Source organism: Camelus ferus, chromosome 1 (assembly GCF_009834535.1).
Source record: "Camelus ferus isolate YT-003-E chromosome 1, BCGSAC_Cfer_1.0, whole genome shotgun sequence".
Lineage (NCBI taxonomy): Eukaryota > Metazoa > Chordata > Mammalia > Artiodactyla > Camelidae > Camelus > Camelus ferus.
The window spans coordinates 42708021-42724500 of NC_045696.1; the positions used below are offsets into that span (position 1 = coordinate 42708021).

General features: G+C 36.2%; 1 protein-coding gene across 31 annotated transcripts in view; it reads left to right on the forward strand.

Moving 5' to 3' along the window:
• The window catches only part of LOC106730093 (endogenous retrovirus group PABLB member 1 Env polyprotein-like), a 637472-nt gene that overhangs the window by 142826 nt on the left and 478166 nt on the right, over positions 1 to 16480 (forward strand). For all 31 annotated transcript variants that reach the window (XR_004319394.1, XR_004319430.1, XM_032478125.1 and 28 more), the window contains one exon: positions 4232 to 4462. The gene's annotated coding sequence lies outside the window, so the exon portion shown is untranslated. The remainder of the gene's footprint in view (positions 1 to 4231; positions 4463 to 16480) is intronic.

A 16480-nucleotide genomic window follows, 5' to 3' on the forward strand; every position in this document is an offset into this window, starting at 1 on the left:
CAGAATTTTTAGTTCATTAACCATTATTAACTTTCTTGCATACATTGTCTATATTATTTCTTTTGATTTTTAAATAATATAATAACATAATGAGCATTCAAATGAATGCATAAAACAAATCAATAATTCACACAAACTCTGTGTTCCTCCACTAGAATATATTGTTAGTTTTACTTGTTATTAAACTTCATAAAAAGGGTGTCATACTGTTGTCGTCTTTTGGGACTTTTTGTTCTTTCAGTTTTACATTAACTAAAACCTCCCCATGCTATTTCAAGCTACCACATTCACTTGTGTTACACTGCTGCGTGCTAGTCATTAATCTTCCTCCTGGTGGGAATTTATATTGTTTCCAGTTTTTAGTAATTACAGTTAGTGCTGCAGTGAACACGCTTGTTGTGCCCTGGTGCTCATATGTAAGATATTCCTGAATATTTTCCCAGGAGTGAAAATATGGAACCGTAGTTTATCATTATTTAGCTTGTAACGGTAATCTTAATTTGTTTTTAAGACAACTTGTAACCATCATATTTATATTTGCAATGTGTAAAGAGATCTTCTTAATCTATTTCTTCTTCAACACATAATAGTTCTAGCCAATTGAACAAGGAGGGGAAAACGGTACCTTATTGTGGTCTTGATTTATACTTCCCTAATTAACTGAGATTACGTCTTCATATTTGGCCAACAGGACTTTGTTTGTTTTGCCCATGTTTTTATTTTTTTTAAAGATTTTTTTAGGAATTCTTTTTATGTTCTTGATACTAATCCTTTGTCAGTTGTATGTATTATAAATATCTTTGAGTGTGGCTTGAGTTTTCTTTTTTCCTTTGAAAATACATATTTTAATTATATAATCGTTTTTGTGTGTGTTGGATTCTGTTTGCTAATATTTTGTTGAGGATTTTTTGCACCTATGTTCATAAGTGATATTGACCTGTAGTCAGAAATTGACACAACATTTCTGAAAATACTACAATTTAAAAATGTTTTAATTAATGGAATTTATTAATAAACATATAATGTTCAACTTTTTTCAGGTTAGTGATGTTTGTGCCTTGTAAATAAATTTTTTTTATACCAAAGTCAATAAAAATATTCCTTTAAATTTTTTTTTTAAGTTTTGCTTTTTACATTTTAAAGTCTCAGTCTGCTTGGCATTGATTTTTGTTGCTGGTATGAGATAGGCTTTTAATTCCATTTCATTGCTATATGGAAAACCGTATTTCCAATTTCTGTTTATTGAATCACTTTTTGCTCTTACCCTGTCCATTGACTTCCACGACCTTACACTTCATCTGTGAAATGTCCATAAATTTCAAGTTGGTTTGTGGGCTATTGGTTACTGTCTTTATTATTGTAGATACTGTTATAGATCATAACAATTTACAATAATATAATACAATTAGAATGTACAACTGACATCTGTTAGTGTGAGTTCCTTTAACATTCTATTCCTGCTGTGTGTGTTCGTGTGTAATTTTTACACACAGCTGCACAAACATGGACACTTTTTTTATATCAGGGTCATTAATATATTTGCAGTTCCACTAAGTTCTGATTTTAATGGAATCCTCATGAACTAAATGAGGTGATGTTGAAAGAAATGCCTGGGTCTACCTGTCACCTTAGATGAAGATGTCCAAGCTTCAGCATGCATTAAAATCGCTTGGGTGGCTTGTTCAACTAAAGACTGATGGGCCCCACCCACAGACTTTCTGATTCAGGGGACTTGGAGTGAGGCCCAGGGATTTGCATTTCTATCGAGTTCCCTGGTGAGGTTAATGTTGTGGGTCTGAGGACCTTACACTGAGAACAACTTCCTTACACTAACTTTGCTTGTATAGTTCTTATGAAATTCTGTTTAATTCTTGTCCTTTCTGACCATAGCTTCATTGTCTTTGTTTTCTCACCATGTGGAGGCAGTGAGATGTGTTAAATTCTGCTTCTTTGGGAAAAGGACAGGTGGCTAAAAATGTTCTCTGGAGAGAAATAATTTAAATAACATTTAAAACAACAGGCTATCTATTGACCTTGCAGTGTAATAATATGTAATACTCCTTGCTGGCTGCAACAACTTGGATGTTTACCCTTTAACCATTTCACATACACTGTTGTATAAGGAATAGCGAGGCCTTGAGTTCTACAGGTGAGGGTATGAAAAGACAAGAGATAATTCACAGCTGTGTTCCCAGAGGGGAAAGGGGAACATCTATTCTGGAGTAACTATTCATAGATGACTATCCATTTATAAAGAGGTTACTTAAGCTGGTTTAAAGTAATTTGGAGATTTAGAGGACATTCCCAGGATTTTGGTCCTAGCAGCTCCCTGACCTTATTAGCCATGCCTGTAATTTATTTACTTTGGTTTCAGCAGAGGCTTGCTCTAACCGAATGTCATGATTAATAAAATCTTCTTCAAACTCCGTCTATTAGCTTTGCAACTGTAGTTTCCGCTGAATGAAGGATACTGAATTTTAACCCCACAAGTGGAATTTCAGATTCATGAATGCCTAGTTCAATGAACTTTTTGAACCACTGTTTGATTGTGCATTGTGGAGAACATATTTTTCTTACAATCTTAGTTGCTCTATTACAATGGTACATAACAAAGACAACCATGTTAACAAAGATAACTCAATATTCATTTGTAAGGTAAAAACTAATTAAATACTACCATCTGCCTGGTCTTCTGTATGGTGATAGCAATAAAATGATGAGCAAGATTGGTATAGTCCCTTCTGGCCTTGATCTCATATTCTTACAGAGCAGACAGATAAGTAAATACCAATACTTACCAATAAAACACTGTATGGTAAGTAAAATGATAGACATGTTCCAGATGGAGCTGATGGGTCAAATGCGATCTGGCAGTGAGGCAGTGAAGAGATTAAAAAGTGCTTTGGTATAAATGAGACAGGAAGGAAGGGGGCCGAGCACAACCATTACAAGAATTATGTAGACATTGAGGATAAGACATAACTGGTTAGAACCAGCTAGACCCAAGATGGTGGGAGATTTGACTTCCAGTAGACCTTGAGCCTCATTATAGACTCACTGCAATACACTAGCATGCTAAATGACACACCCACAGGCAGCAACAGTTCCCAGGCTGACCACTAAGGCCAAAAAGTAGGTGGGGCCCAATTCCTGGAAATCCCCACCCCTTCTCCAAAACAGTTGGAATAATCCCTCCACTTGGCATATGAAATTACCCAGCCCATAAAAACTAACCACCCACACACCCCAGGGCCTCTATCCCTTCTGAGACACACTGCATTCTGTCTGTGGAATGTGTATCTCTCTGAGTAACCTTGCTTTCACTTTACCCACTCTTGAATTCTTTCCTGCGTGAGATAAGAACCGATTCTCTGGTAACACAGTGAGGAATGTCACCCCACACATATGGTAAGGAAGCGAGAGCTTTCTCTACTCAACCTCAGGTTAACAAGTTGATACTCCTCCTCATATACGTCTTCTTTTGCTTTAAGCTGCCAAACTTTTATAATCAATACACATGAGTGAGTGAGCATTTTGTTTGGAATCCCATCTCAAAGGGCAGGCAAAGGAGACCTACATTCCACAGAAATAGTTAGCATTCCCGTAAACAGCAGGAAACAGGCTCTCAGTTTCAACACCAGGAGCTGGGTAATCACCAACCAGCTCTAATAGAAATGGAAATTCAGAAACACTTAATGTTTTTTCTGAAGTGGAGCATTTTGCAAAGTTTGTCCAAGAGCAAGTAGGTATGAGGGCTGTTGGACCTCTTCACTCCTTTTTTGTTGGTTGTTTCAAAGAATCCATTTTATCTACAGCTGGAATTTCACAGCAGCGATCAACTATTATAAACCAGAGTAATAGCATCCTTGGCAGTATTACTTGCAAAAATAACAGGGGAATAGCAGGAGACCTGCCAGGACCACTGTAGGGGCCTGAAATGCAAAGCTGCCTACACTTGTCAGATAATGGGATAAAATTCCCCTTGGCCTACCTGTTGTGCAAAATAAGGTCCCTTAGGTGATAAAAATCCCACGACCACCCTGCCCTTCTTTACCAGGCTTGACCTTCTTTCTTCCCACCTTGCCTTTGACTTCATTTTTTTTTTTTTTTGGTCCAAAAATAAAATGCAAATGCTTAAATAGTCTTGCAATAATTAATGGCGTTCTATTTTTAAATATACATCTGCAATTGCAGGAAATATTCATAAAACTTGCCTCTTTTTTTGATCCAGCATCTTCTACTCTGGTACTGTCATCTTCTTTCAAGTTCCTTGTCAAAGAGGTGACTGAATGATTGACGCTGATAAAGTGAAAGAACTAAATTCCAGAAGGGAAGAAAAAGAAGAAAAGAAGAAATGTAAATCTCTCTTCTAACATCAACACACTTCACCATACTTGCAGACTTCATAAATCAGATTTGGTAATGAGAGCTGAAAGCACATGCTGTGTTAGAAGAAAATACGGTAAGTGTATGTCTGAAAATTCTTTCTGATCATGAACTGAAAATTCCTGTTAATCAAGACCAATTTTAAGTATGGGTAAGGATAAGGGTGCAAGGATCATATCTACCTCTTTGTATTTTAATATATTTTAAGTCCTCTAAAAGTGTTTAATGTTACTATGTATAAAATTATTCTGAAAGTCATAGAACCTCAGAGATAATTACAAACTGGCCCTTGGGGTATGGCCCTTGGGGTATTGTTCCAACAAATCACTAACAAATAAGAAAAATGCTTTGTATACATGCACACAACTTTAGATATTAAAGTATATCTTTGCCTGTGAACCTTGTTAGAAACATGATCCAGTGGGGGAATAAATGAGCACGTTTTCCTAAAGATTATTTCATTTTACATAACGTAATTGCTCCCCTTATCTTTCTTTCCACCATCTGAATAACAAACGTGTATTTTCCTACCAGTGTTTTGAGCTAGGTTTACTTGCAAATACATTTCTCAGTCTTGCATGGGAGGAGTTTCTTTGTACTGAAGCTGAAACAGTTGAACCAGGGAATTGATAAGAACGTTCCAGTGTATGGTAATTTAGTGCTTTGGCTCTCTGCTCCTGGGGAGCAGCACTTGGGTCTTGATGGGCTAGCGGTCAGAACAGGAAATTTTGCCAGGCTTATTTTAGTAGACACTGATTGGTTTAGCACTCGGCAATAGAGGCACTGAACAAATTTTTCTCAACTGAGTGTAAGGACAGCAATAAAAAAGCCAAGGTACCACAGGTTGTGACAAATGAGCTCTACCGATAAAGACGGAGGGAACCGGAGCGAATTTTTACACTGTGCGCTTTCTTTGTGTTTATGAAACAGTTTTTCATTCCAACATCTCAAAACAATTTAAAACGTACTTATCAGTTGGAAGGAGGTTACTTCCCTCCTAAGGCATCAGGATGCTGACTCACTAGGTTCAGAGCTAACCCGAGGCCATTCACTACTTTGGTATAAAGGTGTACAGATTGGAATTATAAACATTTTTGACTCTCAAGGTCAAAATGGCTAAAATCTTGCTGTTCCAATCTCTGTATATCCTGAATCCAGTGCTTTCTCAACGAGAGAACCAGGAAGAGACTGAAGTGAACTCAGATGAGAGCAGACCCATTGAGAACTAAGCATAAAAGGGAGTATCTAGATTCATCTTTTAAGTTTTAAAATTGTAAACCATGTAATCTATCGATATAATCTATTGATATAATCTGTTGGTATCAAAATGTTTCATTTGAAGAAAACAACATTCTTAGACAATAAGCTCTAAATTTAAATGTATTACCAAATGTTTTAGAGCTGAGTGTTCTTTCTGGCTATTGAACCTACTAGAGAGTTGAGCTCAAGGTTCAGATTGACCGGAGTTTAATACCTATGCACAATGCTGAGCACATAATGGTGATGCAATGTAAATTTGTTTGAGAAAAATGATGTATAAAGTTAAATAAATTATTAATGCAACCTTCTCCATAGCATCCCATTTATACCAACCTCTACTATGTAACAACGCTTCACAACACAAAATATAAAAAATAAAAACAAACTGTCAAACACCTTTGATTAGATATTATTGCTTCTGCTTTATCTTTCTAATATTTGAAGTGATTCTGAGCTATGTCAGTCTAGGTATTTCTTTTCAGATGAATGTACCTTATATATCCTATATATATATTTTTTTCTTTTATTGAGATATAGCTGACATACAATGTTATGTTAGTGTCAGGTGTACTACATGACGATTTGACATTTGCATACATCGCAAAATGATCACCACGGTAAGTCTAGTAACCGTCTGTCCCAGAGTTATTAGCATAATGTTGACCATATTCCTTATGCTGTATATTACATCCCTGTGGCTTATTTATTCTACAACTAAAAGTGTGTACCTCTTAGTCCCCTTTACCTACTTTGCTCACTCCCCCACCTACCTCCCTTCTGGCAATCCCTGTTTATTCTCTGTATCAATGAGTCTGTTTTAATTATGTTTTGTATGTTTGTTGTTTTGTATTTTAGATTCCACATACATAAGCATATATCTTTTTGAATTGGTGTTTTCATTTTCTTCAGGTAAATACCCAAAGGTGAAAATACTGGGGAGTATGGCAATTCCATTTTTAATTTTTTGAAGAAGCTCCAAACTGTTTTCCATAGTGACTGCACCAATTTACATTCCCACCAACAGTGCACAAGGGCTCCTTTTCTTCACATCTTTGGCAACACTTGTTATTTGTTGTTCTTTTTGATGATAGCCATGCTGGCAGGTGTAAAGTAATATCTCACTGTGGTTTTGATTTGCATTCTCCTAATGATTAATGACATTGGGCATCTTCTCATGTGTCTGTTGGCCATCTGTATGTCTTCTTTTGAAAAATGTCTATTCAGAGCCTCTGTTCATTTTTTAACTGGGTTGTTTGGTTTTTTGACATTAAGTTATATGGGTTCTTTGTATATTTTGGATGTTAACCCCTTACCAGATACATGATTTGCAAATATCTTCTCCTTTTCAGTAGGCTGCCTTTTCATTTTGTTGACAGTTTCCTTTACTATGCAAAAGCTCTTTAGTTTTATGTTGTCTCATTGTTTATTTTTGCTTTTGTTTCCCCTGCCTGAGGAAACATCCTCTCAAATATTATTAAGATGAGTATTCAAAGAGCATACCATCTATATTTTCTTCTTAGAGTTTTATGGTTTCAGGTTTTGTATTTAAATCTTTAATCCATTTTGAGTTTATTTTTGTATATGGTATGAGAAAGTAGTCCAGTTTGATTGTTTTGCATGTAGCTCTCCAGTTTTCTCAACATCATTTATTGAAGGGTATGTCTTTTCCCCATTGTATATTCTTGACTCCTTTGTCATAGATTATTTGACCATGTAAGGGTGGGTTTGTTTCTGGGCTGTCTGCTCTGTTCCATTGATCCATGTGTCCGTTTTTGTGTGTTTTTGTGTACCATAGTATTGTAGCTTTCTTATATAGTTTGAAATCAGACAGTGTAATTCCTCCAACTTCATTCTTCTTTATAAGATTGTTTTGGCTAATTGAAGTTTTTTGTGTTTCTATATAAATTTTAGAATCATTCATTCTTTTTCTGTGGAAAATGACATTGTTATTATGGTATGGATTGCATTGAATCTGTAGATTGCTTTGGGTAGTACGGTCACTTTAACAATATTACTTCTTCCAATCCATGAGCGTAGTCTATCTTTCCATTTGTTGTGTCATCCTAAATTTCTTTATCAATGCCTTATATTTTTCTGAGTAAAAGTTTTTACCTCTTTGGTTAGACTTCTTTCTAGATACTTTATTCTTTCTGATGCAGTTGTAAATGGGATTGTTTTCTTAAATTTTCTTTCTGATAGCTTGTTGTTAGTGTGTAGAAATGCCACAGATTTCTATTTATTAATTTTGTATCCTACAACTTTACTGAATTAACTTATAGTTCTGATAGTTTCTGATAGTGTCTTTAGGATTTTCTACATATATATCTTCCGTGAACAGTGACAGTTCTATTCTTTCCTTTTCAATTTGGATTCCTTGTATTTCTTTTTCTTGTCTGATTACTATGGCTAGGACTTTCAATACTATGTTGAATGAAAGTGGTGCCATTCAGTATCCTTGTCTTGTTCCTGATCTTAGAGGAAATGCTTTCCTCATTTCATTTTTGAGTATGATGTTGGCTTTAGGTTTGTTATCTGTGAACTTTATGTTGAAATATGTTCCCTATATACCCACTTTGTTGAAAGTTTTTATTATAAATTTATGTTGAATTTTGTCAAAAGTTTTTTTCTGGATCTTTTGAGATAGTTATATCCTTTTTATTCTGAATTTGTTAATGTCATGTATCACATTGATTTATTTGCAGATATTGAACCATTCTTGCTCCCCTGGGATAAATTCCACTTCATCATGGTATATGATCCTTGTAATGTATTGTTGAATTTAGTTTGCTAATTTTTGTTGAGGATTTTTGAATCTGTATTCATCTTTGATATTGGCTTACAGGTTTTTTTTTTTTTTTTTGTGGTGTCTTGTCTGCTTTTGATATCAGGGTGATGCTGGCTTCATAGAAGGAGGTTAGAAACATTCCTTCCTCTTCAATTTTTTTGAATAATTTGAGAAGGAGTTTTAACCCTTCTTTAAATGGTTGGTAGAAATCACTTGTAAAGCCTGGACTTTTGTTTATAGGGAGTTTTTTAGATTACTGATTCAATTTCATTACTGGTAATTGGTCTGCTTATATTTTCTGTTTCTTCCTGATTCAGCCTAGGAAGAAACTATATTTCTAGGAATTTTTCCATTTCTTCTTGGTTGTCCATTTTCTTGTCATGTAATTGTTAATAGTAATCTCTCATGATCCTTTGTATTTCTATAGTGTTAGGTGTAATTCCTGCTCTTTTATTTGTGGCTTTATTTATTTGGGCCCTCTCTCTCTCTTTTTTTCTGATGAATCTGGCTATAGGCTTATCAATTTGTTGATCTTTTCAAAGAACCAGCTCTTAGTTTTATTGAACTTTTCTATTGTTTTTAGTCTCTATTTATTTTCACTGATCTTTATGATTTATTTTCTTCAATTAACTTCAGGTTTTGTTTGTTTTTCTTTTCTAGTTCTTTTACATATAAGTTCAGATAGTTTATTTGAAAATGCTCTTGTTTCCTGAATTTAGCTTGTATTGCTATAAATTCTCCTCTTAGAACTGCTTTTGCTATGTCCTGTAGATTTTGGATCATTATGTTTCCATTTTCACTTTTCTCCAGGAGTTTTTTGATCTCCTCTTTGATTTCTTTAGTGACCCACTGGTTGCTTGGTAGCACATAGTTCAGCCTCCATGTATTTGTGCTTTTTGCAGTTTTTTCCTTATAGTTGATTTCTAGTCTCATAGTGTTGTGATCAGAAAATGTTCTTGATATGATTCCAATCTTAAATTTATTGAGACTTGTTTTGTGGCCTAGCATGTGATCTATCCTGGAGAATGTTCCATGGGCACTTCAAAATAGTGTTTTCAGCTACTTTTAGATGAAATGTTCTCTATATTTCTATTAAGCCCTCTGGTGTAAGGTGTCATTTAAGGTCAGTGTTTCCTTAATTATTTTCTGCCTGGATGTCTGGATTTTTTGTATGTTAATGTAACTAGAGTGTTTAAGTCCCCTATATTATTGTGTTACTGTCAATTTCTCCCTGTATGTTTCTTAATATATGCTTATGTATTTAGGTTTCTATATTCAGAGTGCTTATGTATTTTCAATTGTTATAACTTCTTGTTGGATTGATCCTTTTATCATTATATAACGTCCTTCTTTGTCTCTTGTTACAGTCTTTGTTTTAAAGTCTATATTGTCTGATGTAAGTATTGCCACTCCAGCTTTACTTTGTTTCCATTTGCATGAGATCCCTTTCCATCCCCTCATTCCCAGTCTGTGTGTGTCTTTAGATCTGAAGTGAGTATCTTATAGGCAGTGTATATGGGTCTCATTTTTGTATCCATTTAGCCACTCTGTCTTTTGATTGGAGATTTAGTCTATTTACATTTAAAATAATTATTGATGTATATGTACTTATTGCTTGTTGATGTGCATGTACTTATTGATGTTTTGTTAACTGTTTTCTGGTTGTTTTTGTAGTTTTTTGTTGTTGTTCCTTTCTTCTTTTGCTCTCTTGTGATTTGATAAATATATTTAGTGTTATGTTTTCATTCATATCTCTTTTTTGTGTATGTATTTTTTATAGGATTTTTGTTTGTGGTTACTTTTAGGTTTAGATAGAGCAACCTGTGTATATAAGTGATTATTTTAAGTTGATGATCTCTTAAGGTTGACTGCATTCTAACAAACTTGCATATCTCCTCCCTCATGTTTAATATTTTTTGGTATCAAATTCACATTATTTTGTGTATCCCTTAACTACTGTTGTGGATATAGATGGCTTTACTTCTTTTATCTTTTAACTTTCCCATTAGCTTTGTAAGTGGTTGTTCTACTAACTTTAATGTAGTTTGCTTGCCTTTACCAATGAGATTTTTCCTTTTGTAATTTCCATATTTCTAGTTATGATCTTTCATTTCCACTTATAAAATTCCCTTTAACAAATCCTGTAAAGCCGATTTAGTGGGGCTGAATTCTTCTTTGGCTTTGGCGTCTCTGTAAATCTCTTTATCTCTCTTTTAAGTCTGAATGACAGCCTTGCCAGGTAGAATATTCTGGGTTGTAGGTTATTTCATTTTATCACTTAGAATATATTGTGCTCTTCCCTTCCGGCCTGCCAATTTTCCACAGAAGTCAGCTGATAGACTTACGGGAGTTCTCTTGTACATAACTGGTCACTTTTCTCTTGCTGCTTTTAAGAGTCTCTCTTTATATTTAATTTGATTTATTTGCAGATATTGAACCATTCTTGCTTTTTTTGCCATTTTAAATACAGTGTGTTTTGTTGTGGTCCTTTTTGGGTTCCTCTTGTTGGGAACTCTCTGTGCTTCCTGGACTTGGATATCTGTTTCCTTTCCCAGGTTAGAAATGTTTTCAGCTATTACTTCTTCAAATAAGTTCTCTGCCCCTTTTTCTCTCTCTTCTCCTTCTGGACTCCCATAATGGGATTGTTAGTATGTTTGAGGTTGCCCCAGACATCTCTTAAACTTCCCTCATTTTTTAAAATTCTCTTTTCTTTTTTTTTTCTGTTCAACTTGGATGAACTACTCTCTCTCCTATTTCACTCCTAGATCTTTCCTCTGTATCATCTAATTTGTTGATTCCTTCTAGTGTTGTACTTTTTATTTCAGTTATTATATTCTTCAGCTCTGTTTGGTTCTTCTTTATATTTTCTAACTCTGTTGAAATTCTCACTGTATTTATCCATTCATCTCTCAAGCACCTTTATGATCATTACCTTGAACTCTTTATCACATAGATTGCTTATTTTCTCTTCCTTTAATTCTTTTTCTGAGGTTATGTTCTGTTCCTTCATTGGGACATCTTCCTCTGTTTTCCTCATTTTGCCTAATTCTTTGTGTTTATTTCTATGCATTAGGTAGGTCTGTTACATTTCTCAGTTTAGAAGTGGCCTTATGGAGGTTATGTTTCATGGGCCCCAGCAGCACACTCCCCTCTGATCACCAGAGTTACATACTCTCCAGGTGATCCTTATGTGGTCTGAGCAGGCCCTTTCATTTTGGTGGGTCCAGCTACTGTAGGTGTGCTACTAATTGCTGGTCCCCATCCCCGTTGGCTGCAAAGTCCTGCCTCGTTTGGTGGCAGCTATTCCACTGGAGGTTGTGGCCAGGGCCTTGGGGAGCCAGCTTCAGAGCCCAGAGAGCCCAGGGGTTGTGCCATCCCATAGGTGGGTGGGGCCATATCCTATAGGACTAGGGGGAATCCCGGCTCTAATAACCCATTGATGGTGGGTGGGTAAGCCCTTGGCACTAGCAGGCTAGAGGAAGGATTCCAAAATGATGCTTGTCAGCATGAGTTTTCTCCTGATAGAATGAGCTCCCCCAAATGGCTGCCTCCTGTGTCTGTGTCTCCAGGGGTTTTCCCAGTTGCCTCCTTGCTCTCCAGTGGGCTCTCCAAGACCAGCAAGTGGGTCTAACCCATGATTTTTTCAAATTACTGCCTGTGTTTGGGAACTCAGAGTGTGTGAGATATACTCGTGCCCTTTAAGGGCAGCCTCTGTTTCCTACAGCCCTCTGAATTTCCTATTCACAAGCTCTGCTGGCCTTCAAAGCCAGATGTTCTGAGGTTTGCTTCCAGTGAAGGACTCCAGGCTGGAGAGAACTGATGTGAGGCTTGGTCCCCTCACTCCTTAGGGAGAATGTCTGTAATTATGATTATCCTCCCATTTGTGGGTCACCCACCAAGGGGTGTGGGTCTTGACTATAATATGTCTCACCGCCCCCCCCCCCCCAGCAGTCTCATTATGTTTCCTTCTTTAGTCTTTAGTTGTGGAGAATCTTTTCTGGTACTCTTCAGGCCGTTCTCGTAGATAGTTGCTTTTTAAATAGTTGTAATTTTGGTGTCCCTGTGGAAGGAGATGAGCTCAGAGTTTTCCTAATCTACCATCTTGGTCACACATCTCCTTGTACGTATATTTTAAAGATGTGTTGAACTTCTAAGATAATAAGGCTGAAGGCAGTATGTCTTGTTTTCATGATGTCTAGAGTAGCTTGCAAATCATAATGACACAGACCATCTTCCTAGTTTTTTAAGCTCTGGAACTTGCAGAGGTTCCCAGAGGCTAATAAATGATGGGGGAATCTCATAAATGTAATAAATACATAATAACTAACTAGATAAATAATAGATATATAGTTTTGCTATTGACTTTTATGAGAGATAACATGTGTGAAGGAAGGAGAGATACAGATTAAGAGATAAAGATTAAGTGCTTTATAAAAGGATCCATTTAAATATAATATATTGCTGTTATTTTAGAGGAAAATACTTCCCCATAAGTAAAGGGCCTGTCAGCATTTCTACTGGAAGCCTTTATTTTAAGGATGTGTAACTCAACCCTAAATTGTGCTGTCGGCTGAAATATGGTATATAAAGTTTCAGTGTCATTGCCATTTTTTTCTACATTTCAAATCACAAAACCCCACATTTTTTTTTCACATGTGGACATTAATCTAAAGCAGAAGTCAGTAATTGCCAATGCTATCAAATTTTATTCCATCTGAATAAGATGATATTTCCTAAGATATCAAGGCTGCCAACACTAAGGAACATACATAAATAGCTTTTTGTGATTCTGCTTGATGTCAGTGTTTTGGTCAAATATAACGTGTAGGTGGATGCTGTAATACTGGCTTCCAAGTCATTTGGAGGAAAATAATTATGCCTGGGGCACTGGAAAAATTTCAATTTTGAGCTAGAGATGTGAAAGTATTAACAATCACGCCTACTGAGATGAACTATCTACTCTTGACATTTAAAACTAGTCTATTCATTTCTATTCTTTATGGGCTAGATGTCTATTTCAGGAATTTATGGCAAACATCTGATCCAAAAGTAGTTATGTTCTTGACAACAAAAAGTGATAAAGAAGCTGTAGAGAGCAATGAAAATTGATGGGGATAGAGAGTGATAAACAGCAAAAGAGACCCATTAAGGGCCAGATGATTGGTAGGGCCCAAGGAGAAGGGACTGAGAGGTAAATTGGAGTGCAGGTTGATCATTTCACAGGTGCAGTCAGCCAGCTCTCCCCAACATTCCTGGTTTGTTCGGAATTGAAATCTGAAGGCAACTTGTTAGACTTTGGGTCTGACATCATTCTGCATTTGTGAGAGGAAAAGAGGACCATGACTCCAGTGTTCAGGGAACTCAGTGTCATAAAATCAGCAAGTTTCAAGGCAAATTCACAGAGCATTATTTTTTATCAGGATTGAGCAAAATAAAACTAAAAGTGTGAAATGTGGTTTCTAATGAGTTCTAACTTTTAAAAGGATAGTATAATCTTCTATTCAGGTATTAGGGACTCACATTTGATCAATTTTCTTTTTCTAAGAAGACTTAAAATAATTCTGGGGTTTCAGAAGTAAACTTTAAGAATTTACTTCTTTTTTCTCTCAGCAAACAAAAATAAATACAGAATCATATTTGCTTATCATTTGTGGAGAAATTTGATTACGATCTGTTTTCAGAAACAGGTAGAGGGAATGCTTACTATCTTCCTGGGTGTTCTGAGTATATTAATTCATTTATTCTATCCATGCAACATCTATGAAGAAGAAATTATTTCCCATTTATGTAGATGAGGATGCTTAAGCTCAAAAAGATGAAAGTTGCCTGCAGCGCTCACATAACTAGTGAATTACCAGAGATGAGTCTGGCTTCAAAATCTATTCTCTTTCAATGAAAGCTAATTATATACCATGTTATGTAAAATGTGTTAACCTGATATGTTATTTTAAGGATTAGCAATTTTCCCCCTAAATTAAAATCTATTGATTTTTACTTCAGGAGTTATTTATTAGTATCTACTAACAAATGTCTAGCACTTAAGTATTTACAAAGTGACTTTTAAAATATTATCTGATTTGAAACTCACGATGTTTTTGCTGGCTTATTGATGGACTGTTAACTGCTTCAGGGCACAAATATCGTCTTCTAATTTTTCTATGTAGCACTCATTTTTCCACCTTCCAGCACACTGCTAGGCTTGAAATAGGTTCTCAAAGAAAAGTTTCTGATAGATTTAAATATCATCTGAGAGCCCATATGAAGAAATAGATGTTTGTCTGGCTTCTTTTGTACCTACAGTGAAGCATCAGCTCACTCCATTTTTATTTGTCTGTAGGATGCTGAAGACGCCTGCAATTTGTGTTGAAACTTGTCTTTGATTCAACTTGCCCAATATTAGCAGCAGAATGCTAATATTGTCTATTGGCTTCTCTTTGTCCCCTGGCTTCTGGATTGAGCTTTGGTACAAATGTAAGACTCCTTCGCTCAACCAAAGTGTGAAGAAGGAAGGAAAGACGAAAGTGGCCTTATGGCAGATGGAGAGTTCCATGTGGTTCCTGGCCCAGGAAGACCTGTACTGGCCCTCCACAGACCATCTGTCCAGTGGGGATTCATAGAAATAGGAATGGATGTCAGGGTGGAGCCAGAAGGAGATGGATGCCAGACATAATGATTGAGGTCTGGAATCGGGAGTCATGTAGTTGAGTTTTTCCAGCTGGCCCCTGGCTCTCCCAGTAGCCTCTTTTATGAGCAGGTCTTTCCTGGCACCTTCTCTCTTAAGGTACCTCCCAGAGGTGGTGTCCTTCCTCCTCAGAACACAGTTGGAGGAGTGGGAGTTTAATTATTATTGATTCTATGTGTACATATTAATCATGAAGCTATACTAGGAATCCAGATGTTTAAGTGGTGAAAAGATTTTCTCAGGTTCAAGGTATGTTGAAAAATATGAATTACCTAACTTCTAATTTTATGTTACTAAACAAAAAATTGTAACAATATTCAGTAGCTGAATTCCCATCTTACAAGCTTGCATATACTTTCCTTCTCCTTACCCTCCAACATCCAATTGTAAAATATTTTAAAGGAAGATCCTGACAGTTTAAATAATTAATCCAAAAAATGGGATTGCTTGAATTGGCATAGTATCTCTTTTAATGTCCTATTCTAAAGTAATTTTTAGAAAGTTTTTACTATTTTGTATTTTATGTATTTTCATTCACAGATGCATCCAAGTATAGGGAAATAAAAAGTCTTCCTGTGTGGTCCCTGATTGTCCAGATATCTGGAATCTAACAGTCTAGGAGTGAGCGACCAGAACAAGTGCTGGTGACAGGGACACTTCAGGGCACCGTGCTAAGTCCTGAGACTGACTTTAGGCTGGGAATGGAAAAGGAACCGTGTCCTGGGGAAAATGGGCAAAATGTGGGATGAATGGCCATTTGCTTCCTTATTTTATTCTTTTCTGTTATCCTACTGATGAAAGCAACGGAAGAAAGTAAAAGGCATAGTATAAAATTTTCTTTTCTAATATGTTAAAGACAAGTACCTTCTGGACTGAAAATGAATGCAATATATACTAAGTTTCAGCTGGGAGCAATTTTTCCCTCCTAGGCAGCGATAATAAGTTTGTTCTGGAGGCTTATGGGTTTTATAATGGAAATGCTGAACCAAACTTAACAGAGGCCTCATGTGAGAGCATGGATATAATAACAGCTCCCAAACCCCCAAAACAAAGAGGACGGCGAGATCCTCAGTGAATAGGAGGGAAAGACTGAGAAGTACATAAAAAAATGCATGCCCAGAAAAGAACAAATACGTGTTTTCAGTATTACAGCCCAACATTTTGAATTATCTGGGGGGGATGATTCGGGTGGCTGTCTTTACAATGGAGTTAAATTGGTTTCTTATTTTAGCCACTTGCATTGGTTCAGCCTCACTCTGTTCCATTCTAAAAATGCACCCGCATAGCAGTCAGCTGTGGGGCACTTGACTCAGTGTGCATGTCTGCTGTGAGATTAGGGTAAGTGGATCGGACCTCGAGAGCATGGA